Here is a 13,112-nt window from a genome sequence, read left to right as displayed (position 1 = left end):
TTTTTTTTAGTAGAAGTGTTATCTTGGGCAATTTTTGTCCAAGGGGCGGAGCTTAAGCAAATTTCCACTTCGGTTGCTAAGCGGATTTACTGACAATCCATCAGTGAAAAGAATGCAACTAAAGGACAAACTGTATACACCACAGACAGAGGAGAACAAAATAGCTGTGCCCAAATATTGAGAGTCGGCGCAAGGGAGAAAACATGATAAATATAGATTGAGGCAAGTGGTAAGGTGGATAGTAGACGATACAAGGGGTATAATGAAAAGAAAATTGAAAAGAAAAAAGTTGCATGTCGTACTTGTTTTGCCTTTGCAGCCCTCTTGTTCAATGGTTGGAACATTCCATTTTTATGACCTGAGTTTTCTTAAAATGTGCTGCCACCACGATGCGCATCTTTTTTCCGTTTACAAACAAACGAAAACTAAAGAGTTTCACTATCTTAAAGACTTTTGGCTGCATGACACTGTAGGTGCAAGAGAAATGATATTGTTACAGACACTGAGCTTATTGTGTGTGGATACTAAGACAAGCTTGTGTTTTTTTTTTTTTTTTTTTACTGTTAAAAGAAAGTTACACGTCAAGCCCCAGTGGCCTAATGGATAAGGCACTGGCCTCCTAAGCCAGGGATTGTGGGTTCAAGTCCCATCTGGGGTGCACCCGCGTGTTGAAGGTGCTTGAACTTGAGTATGGCACTCAAATTTAGCATCCCACAAATGTAATATTTTATTCGCTGATGAGATTATGTGAGGTTTAATCATGGAGACAAGTAGTTGTGTAAACCTAACAGGGTTTTTCACTAAAGTGAAAATGATCAGGAATTTCAAGTGCATTTCAATTTAAAGGACCAAGTGGACAATTTTCTCCAAGTTACCTACGCCTTCAGTTCAGCTGCGTCGGCCTTGATTTTAAAATTCACTTTAAATTCTGGACAATTCTCAATTCAGTGAATATATCTGTACGATTATGAAATTGCCACATGAAACTTGCATTCAACTAATTAGAAGTTAACTGAGAACACATGGACAGCGTAGGTTTGGGTGAAAACACAGAAGTTGTAGAACCAGCAACTTGCTCTAGTGGCGCAATCGGTTAGCGCGCGGTACTTATAAGGCAGTATCTGTTGAGCAATGCCGAGGTTGTGAGTTCAAGCCTCACCTAGAGCAGTTTTTGCATTTGCTTTTCATTGGTTTATCTGCAAGGTCCAGCACGTTGTCTCCAACCAGCTCTCAACGCCTAACCAGTCCAACAGGATGTAAATGGATTCTATTTTGTCCCTCTGTTTGCCCTTGTTTTTATTTGCTCTTAAATTCATCGTACTATTTTTGTTAGGGATTGCCTTTTTTTTTAGTAGAAGTGTTATCTTGGGCAATTTTTGTCCAAGGGGCGGAGCTTAAGCAAAGTTCCACTTCGGTTGCTAAGCGGATTTACTGACAATCCATCAGTGAAAAGAATGCAACTAAAGGACAAACTGTATACACCACAGACAGAGGAGAACAAAATAGCTGTGCCCAAATATTGAGAGTCGGCGCAAGGGAGAAAACATGATAAATATAGATTGAGGCAAGTGGTAAGGTGGATAGTAGACGATAAAAGGGGTATAAGGAAAAGAAAATTGAAAAGAAAAAAGTTGCATGTCGTACTTGTTTTGCCTTTGCAGCCCTCTTGTTCAATGGTTGGAACATTCCATTTTTATGACCTGAGTTTTCTTAAAATGTGCTGCCACCACGATGCGCATCTTTTTTCCGTTTACAAACAAACGAAAACTAAAGAGTTTCACTATCTTAAAGACTTTTGGCTGCATGACACTGTAGGTGCAAGAGAAATGATATTGTTACAGACACTGAGCTTATTGTGTGTGGATACTAAGACAAGCTTGTGTTTTTTTTTTTTTTTTACTGTTAAAAGAAAGTTACACGTCAAGCCCCAGTGGCCTAATGGATAAGGCACTGGCCTCCTAAGCCAGGGATTGTGGGTTCAAGTCCTATCTGGGGTGCACCCGCGTGTTGAAGGTGCTTGAACTTGAGTATGGCACTCAAATTTAGCATCCCCCAAATGTAATATTTTATTCGCTGATGAGATTATGTGAGGTTTAATCATGGAGACAAGTAGTTGTGTAAACCAAACAGGGTTTTTCACTAAAGTGAAAATGATCAGGAATTTCAAGTGTATTTCAATTTAAAGGACCAAGTGGACAATTTTCTCCAAGTTACCTACGCCTTCAGTTCAGCTGCGTCGGCCTTGATTTTAAAATTCACTTTAAATTCTGGACAATTCTCAATTCAGTGAATATATCTGTACGATTATGAAATTGCCACATGAAACTTGCATTCAACTAATTAGAAGTTAACTGAGAACACATGGACAGCGTAGGTTTGGGTGAAAACACAGAAGTTGTAGAACCAGCAACTTGCTCTAGTGGCGCAATCGGTTAGCGCGCGGTACTTATAAGGCAGTATCTGTTGAGCAATGCCGAGGTTGTGAGTTCAAGCCTCACCTAGAGCAGTTTTTGCATTTGCTTTTCATTGGTTTATCTGCAAGGTCCAGCACGTTGTCTCCAACCAGCTATCAACGCCTCACCAGTCCAACAGGATGTAAATGGATTCTATTTTGTCCCTCTGTTTGCCCTTGTTTTTATTTGCTCTTAAATTCATCGTACTATTTTTGTTAGGGATTGCCTTTTTTTTTAGTAGAAGTGTTATCTTGGGCAATTTTTGTCCAAGGGGCGGAGCTTAAGCAAAGTTCCACTTCAGTTGCTAAGCGGATTTACTGACAATCCATCAGTGAAAAGAATGCAACTAAAGGACAAACTGTATACACCACAGACAGAGGAGAACAAAATAGCTGTGCCCAAATATTGAGAGTCGGCGCAATGGAGAAAACATGATAAATATAGATTGAGGCAAGTGGTAAGGTGGATAGTAGACGATACAAGGGGTATAAGGAAAAGAAAATTGAAAAGAAAAAAGTTGCATGTCGTACTTGTTTTGCCTTTGCAGCCCTCTTGTTCAATGGTTGGAACATTCCATTTTTATGACCTGAGTTTTCTTAAAATGTGCTGCCACCACGATGCGCATCTTTTTTCTGTTTACAAACAAACGAAAACTAAAGAGTTTCACTATCTTAAAGACTTTTGGCTGCATGACACTGTAGGTGCAAGAGAAATGATATTGTTACAGACACTGAGCTTATTGTGTGTGGATACTAAGACAAGCTTGTGTTTTTTTTACTGTTAAAAGAAAGTTACACGTCAAGCCCCAGTGGCCTAATGGATAAGGCACTGGCCTCCTAAGCCAGGGATTGTGGGTTTAAGTCCCATCTGGGGTGCACCCGCGTGTTGAAGGTGCTTGAATTTGAGTATGGCACTCAAATTTAGCATCCCCCAAATGTAATATTTTATTCGCTGATGAGATTATGTGAGGTTTAATCATGGAGACAAGTAGTTGTGTAAACCTTACAGGGTTTTTCACTAAAGTGAAAATGATCAGGAATTTCAAGTGCATTTCAATTTAAAGGACCAAGTGGACAATTTTCTCCAAGTTACCTACGCCTTCAGTTCAGCTGCGTCGGCCTTGATTTTAAAATTCACTTTAAATTCTGGACAATTCTCAATTCAGTGAATATATCTGTACGATTATGAAATTGCCACATGAAACTTGCATTCAACTAATTAGAAGTTAATTGAGAACACATGGACAGCGCAGGTTTGGGTGAAAACACAGAAGTTGCAGAACAAGCAACTTGCTCTAGTGGCGCAATCGGTTAGCGTGCGGTACTTATAAGGCAGTATCTGTTGAGCAATGCCGAGGTTGTGAGTTCAAGCCTCACCTAGAGCAGTTTTTGCATTTGCTTTTCATTGGTTTATCTGCAAGGTCCAGCACGTTGTCTCCAACCAGCTATCAACGCCTCACCAGTCCAACAGGATGTAAATGGATTCTATTTTGTCCCTCTGTTTGCCCTTGTTTTTATTTGCTCTTAAATTCATCGTACTATTTTTGTTAGGGATTGCCTTTTTTTTTAGTAGAAGTGTTATCTTGGGCAATTTTTGTCCAAGGGGCGGAGCTTAAGCAAAGTTCCACTTCAGTTGCTAAGCGGATTTACTGACAATCCATCAGTGAAAAGAATGCAACTAAAGGACAAACTGTATACACCACAGACAGAGGAGAACAAAATAGCTGTGCCCAAATATTGAGAGTCGGCGCAATGGAGAAAACATGATAAATATAGATTGAGGCAAGTGGTAAGGTGGATAGTAGACGATACAAGGGGTATAAGGAAAAGAAAATTGAAAAGAAAAAAGTTGCATGTCGTACTTGTTTTGCCTTTGCAGCCCTCTTGTTCAATGGTTGGAACATTCCATTTTTATGACCTGAGTTTTCTTAAAATGTGCTGCCACCACGATGCGCATCTTTTTTCCGTTTACAAACAAACGAAAACTAAAGAGTTTCACTATCTGAAAGACTTTTGGCTGCATGACACTGTAGGTGCAAGAGAAATGATATTGTTACAGACACTGAGCTTATTGTGTGTGGATACTAAGACAAGCTTTTGGTTTTTTTTTTTTTTTACTGTTATAAGAAAGTTACACGTCAAGCCCCAGTGGCCTAATGGATAAGGCACTGGCCTCCTAAGCCAGGGATTGTGGGTTTAAGTCCCATCTGGGGTGCACCCGCGTGTTGAAGGTGCTTGAATTTGAGTATGGCACTCAAATTTAGCATCCCCCAAATGTAATATTTTATTCGCTGATGAGATTATGTGAGGTTTAATCATGGAGACAAGTAGTTGTGTAAACCTTACAGGGTTTTTCACTAAAGTGAAAATGATCAGGAATTTCAAGTGTATTTCAATTTAAAGGACCAAGTGGACAATTTTCTCCAAGTTACCTACGCCTTCAGTTCAGCTGCGTCGGCCTTGATTTTAAAATTCACTTTAAATTCTGGACAATTCTCAATTCAGTGAATATATCTGTACGATTATGAAATTGCCACATGAAACTTGCATTCAACTAATTAGAAGTTAATTGAGAACACATGGACAGCGCAGGTTTGGGTGAAAACACAGAAGTTGCAGAACAAGCAACTTGCTCTAGTGGCGCAATCGGTTAGCGCGCGGTACTTATAAGGCAGTATCTGTTGAGCAATGCCGAGGTTGTGAGTTCAAGCCTCACCTAGAGCAGTTTTTGCATTTGCTTTTCATTGGTTTATCTGCAAGGTCCAGCACGTTGTCTCCAACCAGCTCTCAACGCCTCACCAGTCCAACAGGATGTAAATGGATTCTATTTTGTCCCTCTGTTTGCCCTTGTTTTTATTTGCTCTTAAATTCATCGTACTATTTTTGTTAGGGATTGCCTTTTTTTTTAGTAGAAGTGTTATCTTGGGCAATTTTTGTCCAAGGGGCGGAGCTTAAGCAAAGTTCCACTTCGGTTGCTAAGCGCATTTACTGACAATCCATCAGTGAAAAGAATGCAACTAAAGGACCAACTGTATACACCACAGACAGAGGAGAACAAAATAGCTGTGCCCAAATATTGAGAGTCGGCGCAAGGGAGAAAACATGATAAATATAGATTGAGGCAAGTGGTAAGGTGGATAGTAGACGATACAAGGGGTATAAGGAAAAGAAAATTGAAAAGAAAAAAGTTGCATGTCGTACTTGTTTTGCCTTTGCAGCCCTCTTGTTCAATGGTTGGAACATTCCATTTTTATGACCTGAGTTTTCTTAAAATGTGCTGCCACCACGATGCGCATCTTTTTTCCGTTTACAAACAAACGAAAACTAAAGAGTTTCACTATCTTAAAGACTTTTGGCTGCATGACACTGTAGGTGCAAGAGAAATGATATTGTTACAGACACTGAGCTTATTGTGTGTGGATACTAAGACAAGCTTGTGTTTTTTTTACTGTTAAAAGAAAGCTACAAGTCAAGCCCCAGTGGCCTAATGGATAAGGCACTGGCCTCCTAAGCCAGGGATTGTGGGTTCAAGTCCCATCTTGGGTGCACCTGTGTGTTGAAGGTGCTTGAACTTGAGTATGGCACTCAAATTTAGCATCCCCCAAATGTAATATTTTATTCGCTGATGAGATTATGTGAGGTTTACTCATGGAGACAAGTAGTTGTGTAAACCTAACAGGGTTTTTCACTAAAGTGAAAATGATCAGGAATTTCAAGTGTATTTCAATTTAAAGGACCAAGTGGACAATTTTCTCCAAGTTACCTACGCCTTCAGTTCAGCTGTGTCGGCCTTGATTTTAAAATTCACTTTAAATTCTGGACAATTCTCAATTCAGTGAATATATCTGTACGATTATGAAATTGCCACATGAATCTTGCATTCAACTAATTAGAAGTTAACTGAGAACACATGGACAGCGCAGGTTTGGGTGAAAACACAGAAGTTGTAGAACAAGCAACTTGCTCTAGTGGCGCAATCGGTTAGCGCGCGGTACTTATAAGGCAGTATCTGTTGAGCAATGCCGAGGTTGTGAGTTCAAGACTCACCTAGAGAAGTTTTTGCATTTGCTTTTCATTGGTTTATCTGCAAGGTCCAGCACGTTGTCTCCAACCAGCTCTCAACGCCTCACCAGTCCAACAGGATGTAAATGGATTCTATTTTGTCCCTCTGTTTGCCCTTGTTTTTATTTGCTCTTAAATTCATCGTACTATTTTTGTTAGGGATTGCCTTTTTTTTTAGTAGAAGTGTTATCTTGGGCAATTTTTGTCCAAGGGGCGGAGCTTAAGCAAAGTTCCACTTCGGTTGCTAAGCGGATTTACTGACAATCCATCAGTGAAAAGAATGCAACTAAAGGACAAACTGTATACACCACAGACAGAGGAGAACAAAATAGCTGTGCCCAAATATTGAGAGTCGGCGCAAGGGAGAAAACATGATAAATATAGATTGAGGCAAGTGGTAAGGTGGATAGTAGACGATACAAGGGGTATAAGGAAAAGAAAATTGAAAAGAAAAAAGTTGCATGTCGTACTTGTTTTGCCTTTGCAGCCCTCTTGTTCAATGGTTGGAACATTCCATTTTTATGACCTGAGTTTTCTTAAAATGTGCTGCCACCACGATGCGCATCTTTTTTCCGTTTACAAACAAACAAAAACTAAAGAGTTTCACTATCTTAAAGACTTTTGGCTGCATGACACTGTAGGTGCAAGAGAAATGATATTGTTACAGACACTGAGCTTATTGTGTGTGGATACTAAGACAAGCTTGTGTTTTTTTTTTTTTTTTTACTGTTATAAGAAAGTTACACGTCAAGCCCCAGTGGCCTAATGGATAAGGCACTGGCCTTCTAAGCCAGGGATTGTGGGTTCAAGTCCCATCTGGGGTGCACCCGCGTGTTGAAGGTGCTTGAACTTGAGTATGGCACTCAAATTTAGCATCCCCCAAATGTAATATTTTATTCGCTGATGAGATTATGTGAGGTTTAATCATGGAGACAAGTAGTTGTGTAAACCTTACAGGGTTTTTCACTAAAGTGAAAATGATCAGGAATTTCAAGTGTATTTCAATTTAAAGGACCAAGTGGACAATTTTCTCCAAGTTACCTACGCCTTCAGTTCAGCTGCGTCAGCCTTGATTTTAAAATTCACTTTAAATTCTGGACAATTCTCAATTCAGTGAATATATCTGTACGATTATGAAATTGCCACATGAAACTTGCATTCAACTAATTAGAAGTTAATTGAGAACACATGGACAGCGCAGGTTTGGGTGAAAACACAGAAGTTGCAGAACAAGTAACTTGCTCTAATGGCGCAATCGGTTAGCGCGCGGTACTTATAAGGCAGTATCTGTTGAGCAATGCCGAGGTTGTGAGTTCAAGCCTCACCTAGAGCAGTTTTTGCATTTGCTTTTCATTGGTTTATCTGCAAGGTCCAGCACGTTGTCTCCAACCAGCTCTCAACGCCTCACCAGTCCAACAGGATGTAAATGGATTCTATTTTGTCCCTCTGTTTGCCCTTGTTTTTATTTGCTCTTAAATTCATCGTACTATTTTTGTTAGGGATTGCCTTTTTTTTTAGTAGAAGTGTTATCTTGGGCAATTTTTGTCCAAGGGGCGGAGCTTAAGCAAAGTTCCACTTCGGTTGCTAAGCGGATTTACTGACAATCCATCAGTGAAAAGAATGCAACTAAAGGACAAACTGTATACACCACAGACAGAGGAGAACAAAATAGCTGTGCCCAAATATTGAGAGTCGGCGCAAGGGAGAAAACATGATAAATATAGATTGAGGCAAGTGGTAAGGTGGATAGTAGACGATACAAGGGGTATAAGGAAAAGAAAATTGAAAAGAAAAAAGTTGCATGTCGTACTTGTTTTGCCTTTGCAGCCCTCTTGTTCAATGGTTGGAACATTCCATTTTTATGACCTGAGTTTTCTTAAAATGTGCTGCCACCACGATGCGCATCTTTTTTCCGTTTACAAACAAACGAAAACTAAAGAGTTTCACTATCTTAAAGACTTTTGGCTGCATGACACTGTAGGTGCAAGAGAAATGATATTGTTACAGACACTGAGCTTATTGTGTGTGGATACTAAGACAAGCTTGTGGTTTTTTTACTGTTAAAAGAAAGTTACACGTTAAGCCCCAGTGGCCTAATGGATAAGGCACTGGCCTCCTAAGCCAGGGATTGTGGGTTCAAGTCCCATCTGGGGTGCACCCGCGTGTTGAAGGTGCTTGAACTTGAGTATGGCACTCAAATTTAGCATCCCCCAAATGTAATATTTTATTTGCTGATGAGATTATGTGAGGTTTAATCATGGAGACAAGTAGTTGTGTAAACCTTACAGGGTTTTTCACTAAAGTGAAAATTATCAGGAATTTCAAGTGTATTTCAATTTAAAGGACCAAGTGGACAATTTTCTCCAAGTTACCTACGCCTTCAGTTCAGCTGCGTCGGCCTTGATTTTAAAATTCACTTTAAATTCTGGACAATTCTCAATTCAGTGAATATATCTGTACGATTATGAAATTGCCACATGAAACTTGCATTCAACTAATTAGAAGTTAATTGAGAACACATGGACAGCGCAGGTTTGGGTGAAAACACAGAAGTTGCAGAACAAGCAACTTGCTCTAGTGGCGCAATCGGTTAGCGCGCGGTACTTATAAGGCAGTATCTGTTGAGCGATGCCTCACCTAGAGCAGTTTTTGCATTTGCTTTTCATTGGTTTATCTGCAAGGTCCAGCACGTTGTCTCCAACCAGCTCTCAACGCCTCACCAGTCCAACAGGATGTAAATGGATTCTATTTTGTCCCTCTGTTTGCCCTTGTTTTTATTTGCTCTTAAATTCATCGTACTATTTTTGTTAGGGATTGCCTTTTTTTTTAGTAGAAGTGTTATCTTGGGCAATTTTTGTCCAAGGGGCGGAGCTTAAGCAAAGTTCCACTTCGGGTGATAAGCGGATTTACTGACAATCCATCAGTGAAAAGAATGCAACTAAAGGACAAACTGTATACACCACAGACAGAGGAGAACAAAATAGCTGTGCCCAAATATTGAGAGTCGGCGCAATGGAGAAAACATGATAAATATAGATTGAGGCAAGTGGTAAGGTGGATAGTAGACGATACAAGGGGTATAAGGAAAAGAAAATTGAAAAGAAAAAAGTTGCATGTCGTACTTGTTTTGCCTTTGCAGCCCTCTTGTTCAATGGTTGGAACATTCCATTTTTATGACCTGAGTTTTCTTAAAATGTGCTGCCACCACGATGCGCATCTTTTTTCCGTTTACAAACAAACGAAAACTAAAGAGTTTCACTATCTTAAAGACTTTTGGCTGCATGACACTGTAGGTGCAAGAGAAATGATATTGTTACAGACACTGAGCTTATTGTGTGTGGATACTAAGACAAGCTTTTGGTTTTTTTTTTTTTTTACTGTTATAAGAAAGTTACACGTCAAGCCCCAGTGGCCTAATGGATAAGGCACTGGCCTCCTAAGCCAGGGATTGTGGGTTTAAGTCCCATCTGGGGTGCACCCGCGTGTTGAAGGTGCTTGAATTTGAGTATGGCACTCAAATTTAGCATCCCCCAAATGTAATATTTTATTCGCTGATGAGATTATGTGAGGATTAATCATGGAGACAAGTAGTTGTGTAAACCTTACAGGGTTTTTCACTAAAGTGAAAATGATCAGGAATTTCAAGTGTATTTCAATTTAAAGGACCAAGTGGACAATTTTCTCCAAGTTACCTACGCCTTCAGTTCAGCTGCGTCGGCCTTGATTTTAAAATTCACTTTAAATTCTGGACAATTCTCAATTCAGTGAATATATCTGTACGATTATGAAATTGCCACATGAAACTTGCATTCAACTAATTAGAAGTTAATTGAGAACACATGGACAGCGCAGGTTTGGGTGAAAACACAGAAGTTGCAGAACAAGCAACTTGCTCTAGTGGCGCAATCGGTTAGCGCGCGGTACTTATAAGGCAGTATCTGTTGAGCAATGCCGAGGTTGTGAGTTCAAGCCTCACCTAGAGCAGTTTTTGCATTTGCTTTTCATTGGTTTATCTGCAAGGTCCAGCACGTTGTCTCCAACCAGCTCTCAACGCCTCACCAGTCCAACAGGATGTAAATGGATTCTATTTTGTCCCTCTGTTTGCCCTTGTTTTTATTTGCTCTTAAATTCATCGTACTATTTTTGTTAGGGATTGCCTTTTTTTTTAGTAGAAGTGTTATCTTGGGCAATTTTTTCCAAGGGGCGGAGCTTAAGCAAAGTTCCACTTCGGTTGCTAAGCGCATTTACTGACAATCCATCAGTGAAAAGAATGCAACTAAAGGACCAACTGTATACACCACAGACAGAGGAGAACAAAATAGCTGTGCCCAAATATTGAGAGTCGGCGCAAGGGAGAAAACATGATAAATATAGATTGAGGCAAGTGGTAAGGTGGATAGTAGACGATACAAGGGGTATAAGGAAAAGAAAATTGAAAAGAAAAAAGTTGCATGTCGTACTTGTTTTGCCTTTGCAGCCCTCTTGTTCAATGGTTGGAACATTCCATTTTTATGACCTGAGTTTTCTTAAAATGTGCTGCCACCACGATGCGCATCTTTTTTCCGTTTACAAACAAACGAAAACTAAAGAGTTTCACTATCTTAAAGACTTTTGGCTGCATGACACTGTAGGTGCAAGAGAAATGATATTGTTACAGACACTGAGCTTATTGTGTGTGGATACTAAGACAAGCTTGTGTTTTTTTTACTGTTAAAAGAAAGTTACAAGTCAAGCCCCAGTGGCCTAATGGATAAGGCACTGGCCTCCTAAGCCAGGGATTGTGGGTTCAAGTCCCATCTGGGGTGCACCCGTGTGTTGAAGGTGCTTGAACTTGAGTATGGCACTCAAATTTAGCATCCCCCAAATGTAATATTTTATTCGCTGATGAGATTATGTGAGGTTTAATCATGGAGACAAGTAGTTGTGTAAACCCAACAGGGTTTTTCACTAAAGTGAAAATGATCAGGAATTTCAAGTGCATTTCAATTTAAAGGACCAAGTGGACAATTTTCTCCAAGTTACCTACGCCTTCAGTTCAGCTGCGTCGGCCTTGATTTTAAAATTCACTTTAAATTCTGGACAATTCTCAATTCAGTGAATATATCTGTACGATTATGAAATTGCCACATGAAACTTGCATTCAACTAATTAGAAGTTAACTGAGAACACATGGACAGCGTAGGTTTGGGTGAAAACACAGAAGTTGCAGAACAAGCAACTTGCTCTAGTGGTGCAATCGGTTAGCGCGCGGTACTTATAAGGCAGTATCTGTTGAGCAATGGCGAGGTTGTGAGTTCAAGCCTCATCTAGAGCAGTTTTTGCATTTGCTTTTCATTGGTTTATCTGCAAGGTCCAGCACGTTGTCTCCAACCAGCTCTCAACGCCTCACCAGTCCAACAGGATGTAAATGGATTCTATTTTGTCCCTCTGTTTGCCCTTGTTTTTATTTGCTCTTAAATTCATCGTACTATTTTTGTTAGGGATTGCCTTTTTTTTTAGTAGAAGTGTTATCTTGGGCAATTTTTGTCCAAGGGGCGGAGCTTAAGCAAAGTTCCACTTCGGTTGCTAAGCGGATTTACTGACAATCCATCAGTGAAAAGAATGCAACTAAAGGACAAACTGTATACACCACAGACAGAGGAGAACAAAATAGCTGTGCCCAAATATTGAGAGTCGGCGCAAGGGAGAAAACATGATAAATATAGATTGAGGCAAGTGGTAAGGTGGATAGTAGACGATACAAGGGGTATAAGGAAAAGAAAATTGAAAAGAAAAAAGTTGCATGTCGTACTTGTTTTGCCTTTGCAGCCCTCTTGTTCAATGGTTGGAACATTCCATTTTTATGACCTGAGTTTTCTTAAAATGTGCTGCCACCACGATGCGCATCTTTTTTCCGTTTACAAACAAACGAAAACTAAAGAGTTTCACTATCTTAAAGACTTTTGGCTGCATGACACTGTAGGTGCAAGAGAAATGATATTGTTACAGACACTGAGCTTATTGTGTGTGGATACTAAGACAAGCTTGTGGTTTTTTTACTGTTAAAAGAAAGTTACACGTTAAGCCCCAGTGGCCTAATGGATAAGGCACTGGCCTCCTAAGCCAGGGATTGTGGGTTCAAGTCCCATCTGGGGTGCACCCGCGTGTTGAAGGTGCTTGAACTTGAGTATGGCACTCAAATTTAGCATCCCCCAAATGTAATATTTTATTTGCTGATGAGATTATGTGAGGTTTAATCATGGAGACAAGTAGTTGTGTAAACCTTACAGGGTTTTTCACTAAAGTGAAAATGATCAGGAATTTCAAGTGTATTTCAATTTAAAGGACCAAGTGGACAATTTTCTCCAAGTTACCTACGCCTTCAGTTCAGCTGCGTCGGCCTTGATTTTAAAATTCACTTTAAATTCTGGACAATTCTCAATTCAGTGAATATATCTGTACGATTATGAAATTGCCACATGAAACTTGCATTCAACTAATTAGAAGTTAATTGAGAACACATGGACAGCGCAGGTTTGGGTGAAAACACAGAAGTTGCAGAACAAGCAACTTGCTCTAGTGGCGCAATCGGTTAGCGCGCGGTACTTATAAGGCAGTA

The 13,112-nt window shown here is 39.9% G+C and overlaps 18 non-coding genes across 18 annotated transcripts; all 18 read left to right on the top strand.

The window, feature by feature from the left end:
• The first annotated feature begins 585 nt into the window (after window positions 1–585).
• On the top strand, window positions 586–658 carry TRNAR-CCU (transfer RNA arginine (anticodon CCU)). Its single transcript has one exon. It is a non-coding gene; the product is annotated as a tRNA-Arg (tRNA).
• Window positions 659–1,074: 416 nt separating this feature from the next.
• On the top strand, window positions 1,075–1,167 carry TRNAI-UAU (transfer RNA isoleucine (anticodon UAU)). The gene is given in 2 exon segments: window positions 1,075–1,112; window positions 1,132–1,167. It is a non-coding gene; the product is annotated as a tRNA-Ile (tRNA).
• Window positions 1,168–1,924: 757 nt separating this feature from the next.
• On the top strand, window positions 1,925–1,997 carry TRNAR-CCU (transfer RNA arginine (anticodon CCU)). The gene has a single exon. It is a non-coding gene; the product is annotated as a tRNA-Arg (tRNA).
• Window positions 1,998–2,413: 416 nt separating this feature from the next.
• TRNAI-UAU (transfer RNA isoleucine (anticodon UAU)) lies at window positions 2,414–2,506 on the top strand. Its single transcript is given in 2 exon segments — window positions 2,414–2,451; window positions 2,471–2,506. It is a non-coding gene; the product is annotated as a tRNA-Ile (tRNA).
• A 749-nt stretch (window positions 2,507–3,255) lies between these two features.
• Window positions 3,256–3,328, top strand: TRNAR-CCU (transfer RNA arginine (anticodon CCU)). The gene has a single exon. It is a non-coding gene; the product is annotated as a tRNA-Arg (tRNA).
• Window positions 3,329–3,744: 416 nt separating this feature from the next.
• On the top strand, window positions 3,745–3,837 carry TRNAI-UAU (transfer RNA isoleucine (anticodon UAU)). The gene is given in 2 exon segments: window positions 3,745–3,782; window positions 3,802–3,837. It is a non-coding gene; the product is annotated as a tRNA-Ile (tRNA).
• Window positions 3,838–4,594: 757 nt separating this feature from the next.
• TRNAR-CCU (transfer RNA arginine (anticodon CCU)) lies at window positions 4,595–4,667 on the top strand. Its single transcript has one exon. It is a non-coding gene; the product is annotated as a tRNA-Arg (tRNA).
• Window positions 4,668–5,083: 416 nt separating this feature from the next.
• TRNAI-UAU (transfer RNA isoleucine (anticodon UAU)) lies at window positions 5,084–5,176 on the top strand. Its single transcript is given in 2 exon segments — window positions 5,084–5,121; window positions 5,141–5,176. It is a non-coding gene; the product is annotated as a tRNA-Ile (tRNA).
• A 749-nt stretch (window positions 5,177–5,925) lies between these two features.
• On the top strand, window positions 5,926–6,000 carry TRNAR-CCU (transfer RNA arginine (anticodon CCU)). The gene has a single exon. It is a non-coding gene; the product is annotated as a tRNA-Arg (tRNA).
• Window positions 6,001–6,414: 414 nt separating this feature from the next.
• Window positions 6,415–6,507, top strand: TRNAI-UAU (transfer RNA isoleucine (anticodon UAU)). Its single transcript is given in 2 exon segments — window positions 6,415–6,452; window positions 6,472–6,507. It is a non-coding gene; the product is annotated as a tRNA-Ile (tRNA).
• Window positions 6,508–7,265: 758 nt separating this feature from the next.
• On the top strand, window positions 7,266–7,338 carry TRNAR-UCU (transfer RNA arginine (anticodon UCU)). The gene has a single exon. It is a non-coding gene; the product is annotated as a tRNA-Arg (tRNA).
• Window positions 7,339–7,754: 416 nt separating this feature from the next.
• TRNAI-UAU (transfer RNA isoleucine (anticodon UAU)) lies at window positions 7,755–7,847 on the top strand. Its single transcript is given in 2 exon segments — window positions 7,755–7,792; window positions 7,812–7,847. It is a non-coding gene; the product is annotated as a tRNA-Ile (tRNA).
• A 749-nt stretch (window positions 7,848–8,596) lies between these two features.
• On the top strand, window positions 8,597–8,669 carry TRNAR-CCU (transfer RNA arginine (anticodon CCU)). The gene has a single exon. It is a non-coding gene; the product is annotated as a tRNA-Arg (tRNA).
• A 1,247-nt stretch (window positions 8,670–9,916) lies between these two features.
• Window positions 9,917–9,989, top strand: TRNAR-CCU (transfer RNA arginine (anticodon CCU)). Its single transcript has one exon. It is a non-coding gene; the product is annotated as a tRNA-Arg (tRNA).
• A 416-nt stretch (window positions 9,990–10,405) lies between these two features.
• On the top strand, window positions 10,406–10,498 carry TRNAI-UAU (transfer RNA isoleucine (anticodon UAU)). Its single transcript is given in 2 exon segments — window positions 10,406–10,443; window positions 10,463–10,498. It is a non-coding gene; the product is annotated as a tRNA-Ile (tRNA).
• A 748-nt stretch (window positions 10,499–11,246) lies between these two features.
• Window positions 11,247–11,319, top strand: TRNAR-CCU (transfer RNA arginine (anticodon CCU)). The gene has a single exon. It is a non-coding gene; the product is annotated as a tRNA-Arg (tRNA).
• A 416-nt stretch (window positions 11,320–11,735) lies between these two features.
• On the top strand, window positions 11,736–11,828 carry TRNAI-UAU (transfer RNA isoleucine (anticodon UAU)). The gene is given in 2 exon segments: window positions 11,736–11,773; window positions 11,793–11,828. It is a non-coding gene; the product is annotated as a tRNA-Ile (tRNA).
• A 749-nt stretch (window positions 11,829–12,577) lies between these two features.
• On the top strand, window positions 12,578–12,650 carry TRNAR-CCU (transfer RNA arginine (anticodon CCU)). Its single transcript has one exon. It is a non-coding gene; the product is annotated as a tRNA-Arg (tRNA).
• The last annotated feature ends 462 nt before the right edge of the window (window positions 12,651–13,112 follow it).

Source organism: Pelobates fuscus, chromosome 6, assembly GCF_036172605.1.
Source record: "Pelobates fuscus isolate aPelFus1 chromosome 6, aPelFus1.pri, whole genome shotgun sequence".
Taxonomy (NCBI): Eukaryota; Metazoa; Chordata; class Amphibia; order Anura; family Pelobatidae; genus Pelobates; species Pelobates fuscus.
Note: the sequence above shows the minus strand (reverse complement) of the source record. Positions and strands in the feature narration are given on the sequence as shown.